The following is a 16907-nucleotide window of genomic DNA, read 5'->3' on the forward strand; positions in this document are numbered from 1 at the left end:
CTAGATAGCATATTCAAAAGCAGAGACATTGCTTCACCAACAAAGGTCCGTCTAGCCAAGGCTATGTTTTTTCCAGTGGTCATGTATAGATGTGAGAGCTGGGCTATAAAGAAAGCTGAGCACCAAAGAATTGATGCTTTTGAACTGTGGTGTTTGAGAAGACTCTTGAGAGTCCTTGGACTGCAAGGAGATCCAACCAGTTCATTCTAAAGGAAATCAGTCCTGAATGTTCATCAGAAGGACTGATGTTGAAGCTGAAACTCCAATACTTTGGCCATCTGATGCGAAAAGCTGACTCATTTTTAAAGACCCTAATGCTGGGAAAGATTGAAGGCAAGAGGAAAAGGGGACGACAGAGGATGACATCATGGACTCAATGGACATGAGTTTGAGTAAACTCCAGGAGTTGGTGACAGACACGGAGGCCTGACGTGCTGTAGTCTATGGGGTCACAAAAAGCCGGATACGACTGAGCAATTGAACTGAACTGAATTGAACTGATAGGTCAGAGAAGGCGATGGCACCCCACTCCAGCACTCTTGCCTGGAAAATCCCATGGACGGAGGAGCCTGGTGGGCTGCAGTCCATGGGGTCACTAAGAGTCAGACAGGACTGAGTGACTTCACTTTCACTTTTCACTTTCATGCATTGGAGAAGGAAATGGCAAACCACTCCAGTGTTCTTGCCTGGAGAATCCCAGGGATGGGGGAGCCTGGTGGGCTGCCGTCTATGGGGTCGCACAGAGTCGGACATGACTGACGTGACTTAGCAGCAGCAGCAGAACTGATAGGTGGCTTATTGGTTATGCCCTGTACTACCATTTTGAGCATCTGGACTCCGTTCCTACCTTGCTCTTTGGACCACATTGTCAATTCACACCGAAACTATGTTCCAACTTCCTGTCAGCAATCCTGGCATTTTAAGAAATGCCCAGAAAACTGAAAAAAATACTTAGTGACATTGGGTTGGAATACTGTGAAGAAAACTTAGAAGACTTTAAACAGTTTGAACCTAAATACTTATTTGAAAAACACTACATGGGAGGATGTAAGGCTATGAGACCCTTTGCGTACAAAAAACCAGGATTGTTGGACAAAACCTTTTTGCTGAAGTGCTTGCCCATTTTCTTTAAAGTTTTTCTCTGCCTACAAAAGTCATTTCTGGAATGTCCATAGTGAAGACTTTGAAAATAGGATTCTCCTTAGTTGCCCCTACTGTATGTTCAGTGCAGACAAAAAGACTTTGGAAACACATTAAAATATTCCATGCTCCAAATACCAGCACAGCAGGTAGCCTCAGCACATTCAAAAATAAAAGCAAAAGTGATGGCCTTAAACCTAAGCAGGTTTTCAGTGTAGAGCAAGCTGTACCGAGATCCTCTTTAAGAAGTAGTTAGGAAGCACATCTACAGGAAACATTTTCAGCATGTGGTAGCACTTTACATAGCAAGGGCAGGAGAAAAATCATTCAGTGGTTCAAGCCCTTTAGACACAAATGCCAGAGAAGAAAGTAGTATTCACTGCAAGCGATGCCTTTTTATGCCAAAGTCCTGCGGAGCTTTGGTACAACATGTCATTGAAGACCACGAACACACAGGCTTATCAGATCACTGTCATGATTGGTCATACAAGTTTGGTGGTTCCCAGATCCAAACCCTTGATGCTAATTGCTCCCAAACCTCAAGAGAAGAAGGGCATGGGACTCCAATCAAGAATTGGTTCCCTCGCTTCTGGAAAAGTCAGGTCTTTTCCATCATAGCAGATGGTAAATCAACTTAATACCAGAGCCTAACTTAAATTCAGTAGGTGTCAACATGATGTCCAATGTTCACCTGGAGCAGGAAAACTATGGAGTTAAATCTGTAGGCCAGGGCCATGTGTTGGTCAGTCATTGAGACTGGGGCTAGGTGGCAAGACATCTGTTTCCATCCCTCAGTAGTCTCGGTTTGTTAAGCAGTTACTTCCAAGTGGAAATGGAAGATCTTACTGTCTTGGGTCAAAACAGAGGATCCAGGCACCAGCAACATACTCACAACAGTCTCCAAATGCCCGTCTCTCTCTTCAGGCCAGTTAAAGTCTCCTTTCCTCTCCTAGTCACAGGCATCCAGAGTATTAGGTCAGTCCAGCTCCAAGCTGACTGCAGCTGTCACTGGCCCTTCACCACCCAATACTTCCTCAACTCAAGTGGAAAATATGTACGTTCTGTAATGAGCTTTTTCCTGACAATGTATATAGTGTGCACTTTGGAAAAGAACATAAAGCTGAAAGTCCCAGCAGTAGCCAACTACATTATGAAAATACACAATTTGACTATCAAATGCCTCTACTGTAATCACTATTTGCCCACAGACACTGCTCAACCATATGTTAACTCATGGTCTGTCATGTCCATATTGCTGGTCAACCTTCAATGGTATGGAAAAGATGGTGACACACATGTGGATGGTTCACGTTAATGAAGAGATGGGACCTAAAACAGATTCTACTCTGAATTTTGATTTGGCATTGCAGCAGGGTAGTCATACTAACATCTATCTCCTTGTAACCACATATAACCTGAGGGATGCTCCCACTGAATCTGTTGCTTCAGTTCAGTTCAGTTGCTCAGTTGTCTCTGACTCTTTGTGACCCCATGAATCACAGCACGCCAGGCCTCCCTGTCCATCACCAGTTCCTGGAGTTCACTCAGACTCACATCCATTGAGTCAGTGATGCCATCCAGCCATCTCATCTTCTGTTGTCCCCTTCTCCTCCTGCCCCCCAATCCCTCCCAGCATCAGAGTCTTTTCCAATGAGTCAACTCTTTGCATGAGGTGGCTGAAGTATTGGAGTTTCAGCTTCAGCATCAGTCCTTCCAATCAACACCCAGGACTGATCTCCTTCAGAATGGACTGGTTGGATCTCCTTGCAATCCAAGGGACTCTCAAGAGTCTTCTCCAACACCACAGTTCAAAAGCATCAATTCTTTGACGCTCAGCCTTCTTCACAGTCCATCTCTCACATGCATACATGACCACAGGAAAAGCCATAGCCTTGACTAGACGAACCTTTGTTAGCAAAGTAATGTCTCTGCTTTTGAATATGCTATCTAGATTGGTCATAACTTTCCTTCCAAGGAGTAAGCATCTTTTAATTTCATGGCTGCAATCACCATCTGCAGTGATTTTGGAGCCCAGAAAAATAAAGTCTGACACTGTTTCCATTGTTTCCCCATCTATTTGCCATGAAGTGATGGGACTGGATGACATGATCTGTTGCTTACCATGCCCCCAAATAACCCACCCATCCCTCCAAAGCCACAGCCAAAAGTGCAGGAAAAGGCAGATATCCCTGTTAAAAGTTCACCTCAAGCTTTAGTGCCCTATAAAAAACATGTTGGGAAAACCCTTTGCCCTCTTCACTTTTCAGTCCTAAAAGGACCCATATCTGATGCACTTGCACATCACTTATGAGAGAGGCACCAAGTTATTCAGATGGTTCATCCAGTGGAGAAAAAAAATCACATACAAGTGCATCCACTGGCTTGGTGTGTATACCAGCAACATGACGCCTTGACTGTCACTCTGCAGCTGGTTTACTGCAAGTGTGTTGGAAAGACCCAGAATTCCCAAGACAAGACAAGTGCTTAACCAGTCACCATGCCTGGCGCCTGTTATGTGCACTTATGAGCAAATGGAATTTCATTTGCTGAAGAAGTGAAAGTTAGATGAAGATAGCTATTCATCCAGCTTCTTTAAAGAGAGCCTGAGGAACCTGTTTTAGCTCTAGACCCTAAGGGTCTTGAATATGATTCCTATGAAGCCAGGAAAATCTTCCTAAGAAAATATTTCAACAAACAACCCTATCCCACCAGGAGAGAAATTGAGAAGCTGGCAGCCAGCTTATGGTTGTGGAAGAGTGACATTGCTTTCCATTTTAGTAAAAAGAGGAAGAAGTGTGTCTGAGACTGTGAAAAGTACAAGCCTGGTATGTTACTGGGCTTCAACATGAAAGAATTGAAAAAAAAGTTAAGTATGAGATGAATTTTGATATTGAGTGGCTATTTGAAAATCATGATGAGAAGGATTCCACAGTCAGTGCTAGTAAAACAGCAGACAAAAAGCTCAGTCTTGGGAAGGAAGATGACAGTTCCTCAGACAGTTTTGAAAATTTGGAAAAAAAATCCAATGGAAGTGATCTTTTAAACCTGTTTTTAAAGTTGAGTCTAAAATCCCTAGTGATAACCCAGATGAACACATACTGAAGGTAATTTCTGAAGATACTTTAGGATCTGAGAAGCTAGACCAAAAGGAGGAGGATGGTTCAAAATATGAAAGTATTCATTTTACTGAAGAACCAACCAAACTAATGCATTATGCCTCTGATAGTGAGGTTGGCCAAGATGATGTTGTTAAGTGGAAAGATGGTGCTTCTCCATCTGAGGGTGGCCCTGGTTCCCAACAAGTGTTAGACTTTGAAGACAACACATATGAGATTAAAACAGGAACCTGGTCCAATGAGTCTTCCCAAAGTGAAGATGCAAGGAACAGTAAGCCAGCTGCCAAAAAAAGGCTCCTATGCAGGGTGACAGAGAGCAGATGAAATGGAATAATAGTTCCTATGGAAAAGTTGAAGGGTTTTGGTCCAAGGACCAGTCACAGTGGAAGAATGCAACTGAAAATGATGAGCACTTATCGACCCCACAGATTGAGTGGCAGAATAGCACAACTGACAGGATGGGGAGCAGTTTGACAACATGACTGATGGAGTAGCTGAGCTGATGCATGGCAGCTTGATGGGAGTTAAACTGAGCAGCCAACAGGCTTAAGGGCCAGGTTTTCTGGCATTGGTGACAAATGCTGCATCCTAAACTCTCTTCTCCTTTCAGTTTTGACTGCAAAGCTATGTTCTAACTGGTACTGCCTTTTGAGTGCTGGGTCGTCAGGCTGTGGGAACATGTGGCCACTCCAGTCCCAGTGGTTATTTCTAAGTCTCTGACACATAATTGGCTGATATTGCTTTAGAACGTTCTGTGACAGACACAGTAACTAAATGTGAAAAACCAATAAGCTGGTAGCTCATAAATGCACACGAGAAAAAGCATAGGTTTGTTTTATCTGCCTTCTCCACATTTCTTTCCCTCTGTTAAACAATGTCTGGTTGGATGTCCTTGAGAAATGTTCTCCTGATTAAAATGGTAGTGTAGGGCCAACACACAAGCTACCAGTCCAATGTGTATAGTAGACTTTGGGGAAATCAATTTTTTTTCATGCATTCATTCTGAATAATTGAAATGTATATTACAGTCTTTTAGATCTATTCAAGTGAGGCTTATGATATTGTTATGGTATACCCATCATAGATTCATGTCTTTTTTTAATGTTGTCCTTGCCGTGTAATAAGCGTTGTATCTGGTTGACCTAGTAAAAGCCTGAAACTACACTAGTGTGGACTTAGGGACAGACTTAGTTTTTGCACATAACCTTGTACAATCTCGTGACAGAGACCAGCCACATAAGACATATATCTGGACTCTCTTGTATTATATAATTTTTCTTGTTCTGAATACACTTGACATTACAGCTGATAAAAACAAAAACTGGTATTTAAGATGTTTTCTGAAATCTTTTAAGCTAAATGTCACATGCAAGTATTGACTTTGCAGCTACTAATTTTGACACCTTTTAGATCTGTGTGGAAATGTGTTGTGTTGAAGCAGCAGACCAATGAGTGCTGATTTTTGGATATTTAGTTTTATTTTTGTTAAACACCATCCTGGAGTATTCATTTATACCATCTAATATATGACACACTGTTGTAGTAGTGTTATCTTTATTTCCCTTTGTACAATTTTGTATAAGTTTGTGATCTTTATTTCCCTTTGTATTCATTTTAAACATCTAAATAAATTGCTGTATTGTGCTTAAAAAAAAATTGTCCTGTATTCATATGTTAGCTCTCTTGAAACTTTCAGCAACTTATTAAATTTGTAAAATAAAGCTGTTAATTCCTATATTTGTATAAGTTAGGAATTATTTGGGCTGCAAGGGAAACAAAAGTATTAGTTATTTATGCAAAACACAAGTTTATTTTGCTCACATATTATCCAGAATCTGCTAAAGTAAATTCATGGGGTCATTTGGAATCAAGGCATTTTATCCTGTTGCTTTGCCATATTTCACCTGGAGTGTCTACTTTGGTCCAAGTTGTTGCTTGACTTCTACCAACTGGTCTGCATCTCAGCCAACAGAAAGGAGATGGGGGAAAGAAATGCATGGCCACCAGTTTTAAAGGATGTGTTTTGGAAATCATAACACTGCTTTTGCCAGAAGTTAGAGAAGTATCACACCTAGCTGTGTGAGGAGGTTGGGAAAGGCATTATCATTTCAGATGTGGTCATAGGTTACAACAAAAACCAGGAGCTGAGTCCTCTGAAGACAAAAAGAATGGATATGGGGGACAATTAAAAGCCTTTTCCACCACTCCTCACCTTAATATTGTAGACATTAAGTGATACAAATGCGTTTCATAAACTTAAATCCTGTATCCTTGACAGATTTTGTTTTTAAGGTACTAGTAGCAGTATTCTTAGGGGTGGAATTCAGAAAACTAAATAGAAGTTAGAAGAATTTCCTTCTTAAAAGTACAATTGCTAGATAAAGTTTTATTCTAAAGAGTGATTGTTGAGATTTGTTTTTGAAGCATTCAGTTCAGTTCAGTTCAGTCACTCAATCATGTCCGACTATTTGTAACCCCATGAACTGCAGCATGCCAGGCCTCCCTGTCCCACCCACTCCCAGAGTCCACCCAAACTCATGTCCATTGAGTCAGTGATGCCATCTAACCATCTCCTCTGTTGTCCCCTTCTCCTCCTGCCTTCAATCTTTCCCAACATCAGGGTCTTTTCAAATGACTCAGTTCTTTACATCAGGTGGCCAAAGTATTGGAGTTTCAGCTTCAACATCAGTCCTTCCAATGAACACCCAGGACTGATTTCCTTTAGAATGGACTGGTTGGATCTCCTTGCAGTCCAAGGGACTCTCAAGAGTCTTCTCCAACACCACAGTTCAAAAGCATCAATTCTTTGGCACTCAGCTTTCTTTATATTCCAACTCTCACATCTATACATGACTACTGGAAAAACCATAGCCTTGACTAGACGGACCTTTGTAGACAAAGTAATGTCTCTGCTTTTTAGTATGCTGTCTGGGTTGGTCATAACTTTCCTTTCTAACATTATTATAAGGAAAATAGTGTTCATTGCGTGCTGCTCTGTCGCTTCAGTTGTGTCCAAGTGTTTGCAACCCTACGGACTATAGTCCAACAGGCTCCTCTATCTGTGGGGTTCTCCAGGCAAGAATACCGGAGTGGGTTACCATGCCCTCCTCAAGAGGATGTTCCTGACTCAGGGATCAAACCCATGTCTTCTGCATCTCCTGCATTGCAGGTTTTACCACTGAGCCCCCAAGGAAGACCTGTTGTTCATTACCCATCTACATAAAGGATGGAGGAACTGGGAGATGGATGATGTATCGCTTTCATTTTACAAATGAAGAAATGAAGTCCGGAGAGGGGATGTTATTTTTCCAAGGTTACAGAGCCAGTTAGGGGTAGAGCCAAAATTAAAATTCAAGATCTTTTGAAGAATATTAAATATTTTATCCAATGAACACCCCTACCTTCCCAAAATGACAATTAGCTGTAAAATGAGGGTTTATTAAACTGTCAAGGGAAGTTGCTAGAATTTTCTGAGACTGGCTAAGAGGACCTCTTCAGGCCATCTCAGCTCCAGGCTTTCCTTGGGACTGGAGTTAAAATTCAGAGTGGCTCATTTAACATTGTCTCCTTGTCCTTTTGTTTCTTAGTGGCAGAGTTTATTTTGGCCCCCCATGACTACACTGTGGGGGTCCATTCTTTTTCGCTTCTAGAAACTTGTTTGATGTTTTGCTTATCCTTTGATTTCTACATTCTGAATTCAAGGATTCTCAATTTATCAGCTTCCAGTGCTTTTTGTCCTTACAGCTTTTCTTACCCACTCCACCAGCAGCCATTCCCCAAGGGCTGTGGGGGTGTGAGTTCTTCCTGAGCGTCACAGCACTTTTCCCATCTCTTTCCTAGCATCAGGAAAACCTATTTCTGTCTCAGAGTGTGACTTTTAGCTTCTTGTATGAACATAGGCAGCAGACTCTTCCCTCTCTCCCAGTAGCACCAGCCGCCTCTCTCAATTCTCACCTGAATTCCTGAATGTTGCTGACTAGTTGCTGAGGTATCTGTGCTTCATGTTTTATGCTTGATGTTTTGTTTTAATGTTTAGTGGTATCTTGTTCTCATTTTGCCCTTTTCTTTGTATTCTTTTCTTTGATCTCTCTCATTGAAGATGACTTTGATTCTTTATCCCAGAAATTTGTTTTCTGCTGTGTCAGGACCTGGGTGCCACTCTTCCCTTAATCTACTTTGGCAAACTTAATTAATTCATATAATTTTGTTTTGCTAAATGGGAAGCGGTCACTTTACAAAACAACAATTACTTTATCATACCATGTTATCCAGTCTTATTACATGTCACTTGTTTCTCCTTTGAACGTGGATTTTTTTTAATTAATTAATATTTTTATCAAAGGATAATTGCTTTACAGAATTTTGTTGTTTTCTGTCAAAACACAACATGAACCAGCCATAGGTATACATATATCCCCTCCATTTTGAGCCTCCCTCCCATCTCCTTCCCTGTCTCACCCCTCTAGGTTGATACAGAGCCCCTGATTGAGTTTTTTGAGCCATACAGCAAATTCCCATTGGCTATCTATTTTACATATGGCAATGTAAGTTTCCATGTTACTCTTTCCATACATCTAACCCCCTGCTTCCCTCTCCCCATGTCCATAGATCTATTCTCTATGTCTGTTTCTCCACTGCTGCCCTATGAATAAATTCTTCAGTACCATTTTCCTAGATTTCATATATATGCATTAGAATATGATATTTATCTTTCTCTTTCTGACTTGCTTCACTCTGTATAATAGGTTCTAGGTTCATCCACCTCATTAGAATTGACTCAAAGTTGTTCCTTTTTATGGCTGAGTAATATTCCATTGTGTATATGTACCACAATTTCTTTATCCATTCATCTGTCGATGGGCATCTAGATTGCTTCCATGTTCTAGCTATTGTATGTTCACCACTATTGTAAATAGTGCTGCAATTAACAATGGAATACATGTGTCTTTTTCTATTTTGGTTTCCTTGGGGTATATGCCTAAGAGTGGGATTGCTGGGTCATATGATGGTTTTATTCCTCGCTTTTTAAGGAATCTCCATACAGTCTGCCATACTGGCTTTATCAATTTACATTTTCACCAACAGTGCACGAATGTTCCCTTTTCTCCATACCCTCTCCAGCATTTATTGTTTGTAGACATTTTGATGATGGCCATTCTGACCAGTCTGAGGTGATAGCTCACTGTAGTTTTCATTTGCATTTCTCAAATAATGAGCAATGTTGAGCATCTTTTCCTATGTTTGTTAGTCATCTGTATGTCTTCTTTGAAGAAATGTCTGTTTAGGTCTTTTCCCCAGTTTTTGATTGGGTTCTTTGTTTTTCTGGTATCGAGTTGTATGAGCTGCTTGTATATTTTGGAAATTAATCCTCTGTCCATTGTTTCATTTGCTATTATTTTCTCCCATTTTGAGGGTTGTCTTTTCACCTTGTTTGTAGTTTCCTTTGCTGTGCAAAAGCTTTTAAGTTTAATCAAGTCCCACTTGTTTACTTTTGTTTTTATTTCCATTAATCTAGGAGGTGGGTTATACAGGATCTTGTTTTGATTTATCTCATCAAGTGTTCTGCCTATGTTTTCCTCTAAAGGTTTTATAGTTTCTGGTCTTACATTTAGGTCTTTAATCCATTTTGAGTTTATCTTTATGTATGGTGTTAGGAAGTGTTCTAACTTCATTCTTTTAATGTAGCTGTCCATTTTTCCCAGCACCATTTATTGAAGAGGCTGTCTTTGCCCCATTGTATATTTTTGCCTCCTTTGTTAAAAATAAGATACCCATAGGTGCATAGGTTTATTTCTGGGCTTTCTATCTTGTTCCTTTGGTATATATTTCTGTTTTTGTGCCAGCACCATACTATCTTCATGACTGTAGCTTTGTAGAATAATCTGAAGTCAGGAAGGTTGATTCTTCCAGCTCCTTTCTTCTTTCTCAAGACTGCTTTGGCTATTCGGGGTCTTTTGTGTTTCCATATGAATTGTGAAATTTTTTGTTCTAGTTCTGTGAAAAATGCCATTGGTAATTTGATAGGGATTGCATTGAATCTGTAGATTGCATTTGATAGTGTAGTCATTTTCATGATATTGGTTCTTCCTACCCAGGAACATGGAATATCTCTCCATCAGTTTATGTCGTCTTTGATTTCTTTCATTAGTGTCATAATTTTCTGTGTACAGTTCTTTTGTCTCCTTAGGTAAGGAGACAAAGGAGAGTCCTAGATATTTATTTCTTTTTTTTGAATGGTGATGGAATTGATTCCTTAATTTCTCATTCTGATTTTTCATTGTCAGTATATAGAAATGCAAGTGATTTCTGTGTGTTGACTTTGTGTCCTGCAACTTTGCTAAATTCACTGATTAGCTCTAGTAATTTTCTGCTACTATCTTTAGGGTTTCCTATGTAAAGTATCATGTCATCTGCAAACAGTGAGAGCTTTACTTCTTTTCTGATCTGGATTTCTTTTATTTATTTTATTCTCTGATTACTATAGCTAGGACTTCCAAAACTATGTTGAATAATAGTGGTGAAAGTGGACACCCTTGTCTTGTTCCCTATCTTAGGGGGAATGCTTTCATTTATTCACCACTGAGAATAATGTTTGCTGTAATCTTATCATATATGACCTTTACTATGTTGAGGTAGTTTCCTTGTATGCTCATTATTTGAAGAGCTTTCATCATAAATGGGTGCTGAATTTTTTCAAAGGCCTTTTCTGCATCTATTGAGATGATTATATGGTTTTTATCTTTCAATTTGTGAATATGGTATATCACATTGGTTGACTTGCATATATTGAAGAATCCTTGCATCCTGAAATAAACGCAACTTGATCATGGTGTATGAGCTTTTTGATGTGTTGCTGAATTCTGGTTCCTAAAATTTTGTTGAGGATTTTTGCATCTATGTTCGTCAGTGATATTGGCCTGTAGTTGTCTTTTTTTGTGTTGTCTTTGTCTGGTTTTGGTTTCAGGGTGATAGTGGCCTCATAGAATCAGTTTGGAAGTGTTCCTTCTTCTGCAATTTTTTAAAAGTTTTAGAAGGATAGGCATTAGCTGTTGTCTAAATGTTTGATAGAATTCTCCTGTGAAGCCATCTGGTCCTGGACTTTTCTTTTTGGGAGATTTTTGATCACAGCTTCAATTTCAGTGCTTGTAATTGGGTTGTTTATAGCTTCTATTTCTTCCTGGCTCAATCTTGGAAAATTGAACTTTTCTAAGAATCTGTCCATTTCTTCCAGGTTATCCATTTTATTGTCATATAGTTGTTCATAATAGTCTCTTATAATCCTTCATATTTCTTCATTGTCTCTTGTAACCTCTCGTTTTTCATTTCTTTTTTTTTAAAGTTTATGTACATTAAAAAAAATTTAAATTTATTTATTTTAATTGGAGGCTAATTACTTAACAGTATTGTATTGGTTTTGCCATACATCAACATGAATCTGCCATGGGTGTACACATGTTCCCCATCCTGAACCCCCCTCTCACTTCCCTCCATTTCTAATTTTGTTATTTGATTCTTTTTTCTTGATGAGTCTCGCTAGAAGTTTGTCGAATGTATCTTCTCAAAGAACCAGGTTTTAGTTTCATTTTTATTAAAAGCTTTTAGCTTTTCATTTTATTAAAAGGAAAACTCCACAGAACTGCAAAAGCCCAATGTAGAGGCAGAAGTTTATAAGAACAATAAAAAGTGTGACTGAATATATACATATACATATACACCCATAAGCAAAATCAAAACAGTCCAACAAAAATAAAGTACTGTAGATTAACCTGGTGAACAAAGGAAACCAAAAATTATATCAGAACAAACCTAACTAAAGCACAAAGTGGAAAACAAAACTAAAGCAAGATGGCAACTGAGGATTAAAGCAATGAAAATAAACTAACAAATATGTTGACAGGAATGTAGAGAAAGTAAAGAAAGAATAGATATGCAAAGTTAAATAGAGGTAGATAAAGAAGATTTATATACATTAAAGATTAACTGCAAGGGGAAAAGACCAGTAGGAAAAGCAAACAAAGGAATAAATACAGGAAAATTAATAATAGGTTTAAAATATTAAAGGTTAAAATTTTAAAAACAGAGAGAGAGAAAAAGGAAAACTCCACAGAACTGCAAACGCCCAATGTAGAGGTGGGAGTTTATAACCGCAATAAGAAATCTGACTGAGGAAAAAAGAAAAGCGCAACAGCAGCAGTGCCAATAAAATCAACAACTACAACAGAGGGGGAAAAAATAAAAGAAATTTAAAAACCCAAAAGAATCTACAGAACAAGTCAAAACATACGAATAATAAATGTTTTTCTTGAGTCACTGCTCTCAGAGTCCTTACCCTCGGTAGGAGTCAGAGTCCACCTCACCCCTCTAGGGTGCCTTCCAACACTGCACTGGTCTCTGGACCTGCTGTGGGGGCAACTAAGATGCTAATCTGTTTCTACTCCTGTATGTTCTTGCCTCCAATATCCACAGCTATCAGAACTAGTGCGTTTTCTTTTGTGGGAGCTCTCAGTGTCCCTTTATATATTCCATAGACACAGAGGCTGCCTAGTTGATCATGTGAATTGAATCTGCAGCTTGTACAGCTGGTGGGAAGGTTTTTGGTCTTTTTCCTTAGCCACACTGCCCCTGGATTTCAATTTTGGTTTTATTTCCACCTCTGCATGTGGGTCGTCCACTGGGGATTGCTCCTGAGGCTGCCCTGAAGGACTTGAGTCTGCCCCTGTGTGGGCCAAGTGTGGAAGTGGTGCAGGTGCTTGGGTCTCAGGTGTTCTGGCAGCACCAGGTACTCAGCAGAGTTGGTGGCTAGGACAGGAGGAAATATAATGCTCTATAAGGGTATGGCAGCCAATATTGGCCAATACACTCCAGTATTCTTGCCTGGAAAACTCGCATCCCTGACAGAGAAGCCTGGCAAGCCATAGTTTACAGGGTCATGGAGAGTCCCGACATGACCAAAGTGACCCTGCACACATAGATGGAAGACTTTTTTGGTCTGTGGTAGCTCTGCTCCAGTGAGAGTTGAGCGTGAAGGTGGCACAGCTGCTCGGCTTGTGGGGACCCTGATGATGCCAAGTGTGCAGAGACACAGACTGCCTCAGCCGCTGGAGTTATGGCCCTATCAAAGTCTTTTTTTTTGAGCCTCTTGTAGCTGGTAATCAGAGGGCCTCTTTGGCCAGTCTTTCTCTGTAGCTCCTCCATTCATGCACTTCGAGGGGGCCTTGAAGGATGTGAAAGTTTTACCATATAAATTAGGAGGTAAAGGGCATCAAAAAGGGAAGAGTATCCTTAAAAGACACATGGCTTGAAAGGGCATGGCATGATTAAAATAGACAAATGATTTTCTGGCAGGTGGGGAGTCAGGTGATTTGAAACCTGATAGTAGAAGACATTATATAAGTCTTTGAGAATTCATTGGTATTTGTAAGAGTTAAGGTTTTATGATAATTTGAGGACTGAGAAGAAAGCTGAGTGACGAAGAATTGATACTTTTGAACTGTGGTGCTGAAGAAGACTCTTGCAAGTCTCTTGGACTACAAGGAGATCCAACCAATCCATCCTAAAGGAGACCAGTCCTGGATGTTCATTGGAAGGACTGATGCTAAAGCTGAAACTCCAGTACTTTGGCCACCTCATGCGAAGAGCTGACTCATTGCAAAAGACCCTGATGCTGGGAGGGATTGGGGGCAGGAGGAGAAGGGGACGACAGAGGATGAGATGGCTGGATGGCATTGCTGACTCGATGGACATGAGTTTGGGGTTGGTGATGGACAGGGAGGCCTGGCGTGCTGTGATTCATGGGTTCTCAGAGTCGGACACGACTGAGCGACTGAACTGAACTGAACTGAACTGAGGACTGATGAAAGACCAACTATTGGTCATGTGAAAGGTAGATTAAGTAGGAAGAATCAGAGGTAGGCAAACCAGCAAGGGCTCTTTGTTAGCTTATCCAGGCAATAAGTGATGGGAGTCTAAATTAAGACAGGGACTGTAGGTACAGAGAGGGTGTGATGGATTTCAGAAGTTTGAGTAGAGGAATCAAGAGGGCTTTAATCTATATTGATGTAGATAGTAAGAAAGTCAAAGATGACTGAGAATTTTGGCTAATGAGATGCAGTTATGGTAGTCTCAAAAGCCTAAAGAGGGATTAAAAGAGATTTGAAGTCTTGAAGATATCTAGAAAAACAACTTGAAATAGATTTCTAGCACACAAAACCATCCCTGGACAGCAAATATAGGTTTCTAATGCTAGTAAAGTAATGCTCAAAATTCTCCAAGCCAGGCTTCAGCAGTACGTGAACCGTGAACTTCCAGATATTCAAGCTGGTTTTAGAAAAGGCAGAGGAACCAGAGATCAAATTGCCAACATCTGATGGATCATGGAAAAAGCAAGAGAGTTCCAGAAAAACATCTACTTCTGCTTTATTGACTATGACAAAGCCTTTGACTGTGTGGACCACAATAAACTGTGGAAGATTCTGAAAGAGATGGGAATACCAGACCACCTGATCTGCCTCTTGAGAAATCTGTATGCAGGTCAGGAAGCAACAGTTAGAACTGGACATGGAACAACAGACTGGTTCCAAATAGGAAAAGGAGTACATCAAGGCTGTATATTGTCACCCTACTTATTTAACTTATATGCAGAGTACATCATGAGAAACACTGGGCTGGAGGAAGCACAAGCTGGAATCAAGATTGCCGGGAGAAATATTAATAACCTCAGATATGCAGATGACACCACCCTTATGGCAGAAAGTGAAGAGGAACTAAAAAGCCTGTTGATGAAAGTGAAAGAGGAGAGTGAAAAAGTTGGCTTAAAGCTCAACATTCAGAAAACTAAGATCATGGCATCAGGTCCTATCACTTCATGGGAAATAGATGGTGGAAAAATGGGAACAGTGACAGACTCTTTTCTTCAACTCCAGAATCACGGCAGATGTTGACTGCAGCCATAAAATTAAAAGACACTTGTTCCTTGGGAGAAAAGTTATGAAAAAACCTAGAAACTATATTAAGAAGCAGAGACATTACTTTGCTGACAAAGGCCCATCTAGACAAAGCAATGTTTTTTCCAGTGGTCATGTATGGCTGTGAGAGTTAGACTATAAAGAAAGCTGAGTGCTGAAGAATTGGTGCTTTTGAACTGTGGTGTTGGAGAAGACTCTTGTGAGTCCCTTGGACTGCAAGGAGATCAAACGAGTCTATCCTAAAATAAATCAGTCCTGAAGATTCATTGGAAGGACTGATGTTTAAGCTGAAGCTCCAATATTTTGGCCACCTGATGCGAAGAATTGACTCATTGAAAAAGATCCTGATGCTGGGAAAGATTGAAGGCAGGAGGAGAAGGAGACAATAAAGGATGAGATGGTTGGATGGCATTGTCAACCCAATGGACATGAATTTGAGCAAGCTTCAGAAGTTGTTGATCAACAGGGAAGCCTGGCATGCTGCAGTTTATGGGGTCACAAAGAGTTGGACATGACTGAGCAACTGAACTGAGGGATATATCCATTTTCTCTGGTTATCTGCTTCATCAGTGTATAATTGTTTATAGTAATCTCTTAACAAATGAGCAAAATGAAGAAGGGTAAATGTTGACTGAATTCTGCCAAGAGAATGCATTACTCATAGCAAATACCCTTTTTCAACAACACAAGAGACAACTTTATACATGGACATCACCAAATGGTCAACACCAAAATCAAATTGATGACATTCTTTGTAGCCAAATATGGAAAAGCTGTATACAGTCAGAAAAAACAAGACCAGACCTCGAGCTGAATATGGCTTAGATCATCAGCTTCTCATAGCAAAATTCAGACCTAAACTAATGAAAACAGGGAAAAGAATAGGCCAGCCAGGTATGACTTAAATCCTTATGAATTCACAGTAGAGATAATGAATAGATTCAAGGGACTAGATAGATCTTAACCATTTGCCTGAAGAACTATGGACAGAGGTCTGTAATATTGTACAGGATGCGGTGAACAAAATCATCCCAAAGAAAAAGAATAGCAGGAAGGCAAAGTGGTTTTCTGACAAGGCTTTACAAATAGCAGAAGAATGAAGAGAAGCAAAAAGCAAGGGAGAGAGGGATAAGTGCATCCAATTAAATGCAGAATTCCAAAAAGTAGCTAGATAAGACAAGAAGACCTTCAATGAACAGTGCTTAATAATAGAATAAAACAATAAAAGGGGAAAGACAAGAGATCTCTTCAGGAAAATTGGAAACATCAAGGGAGCATTCTGCCCAAAGATGGACACGATATAGGATAAAAAATGGTAGAGACCTAGTAGATGCTGAAGAAATAAAGAAGAATGGAAGGAATACACAGAAGAACTATTTAAAAAAAAAATCTTAATGAACTGGATTGCTATGATGGTGTGGTTAGTTACCCAGAGCCAGACATTCTGGAGTATGAAGTCAAGTGAAACTTAAGCAGCATTGCTGTTAATAAAGCTAGTGGATGCGATGAAATTTCTGCAGAACTATTCAAATCCCTAAAGGAGGATGCCATCAAGGTTTTGCATTCATTATGTAAGCAAATCTGGAAGACCTTGCAGTGGACACAGGGCTGGAAAAGTTCAATCCTCATCCCAGTACCCAAGAGGGGTAGTACCAAAGAATGTGCTAACAATCAGGCAGTTGCCCTC

The 16907-nt window shown here is 40.0% G+C and overlaps 1 protein-coding gene and 1 pseudogene across 2 annotated transcripts in view; both read left to right on the forward strand.

Moving 5' to 3' along the window:
• Positions 1-16907, forward strand: part of CPNE4 (copine 4) — a 684585-nt gene that overhangs the window by 197285 nt on the left and 470393 nt on the right. The gene's annotated exons all lie outside the window — the stretch shown is intronic.
• LOC102415238 lies at positions 732-5986 on the forward strand (annotated as a pseudogene).

The sequence above is a fragment of the Bubalus bubalis genome, chromosome 1 (genome assembly GCF_019923935.1).
Source record: "Bubalus bubalis isolate 160015118507 breed Murrah chromosome 1, NDDB_SH_1, whole genome shotgun sequence".
NCBI lineage: Eukaryota > Metazoa > Chordata > Mammalia > Artiodactyla > Bovidae > Bubalus > Bubalus bubalis.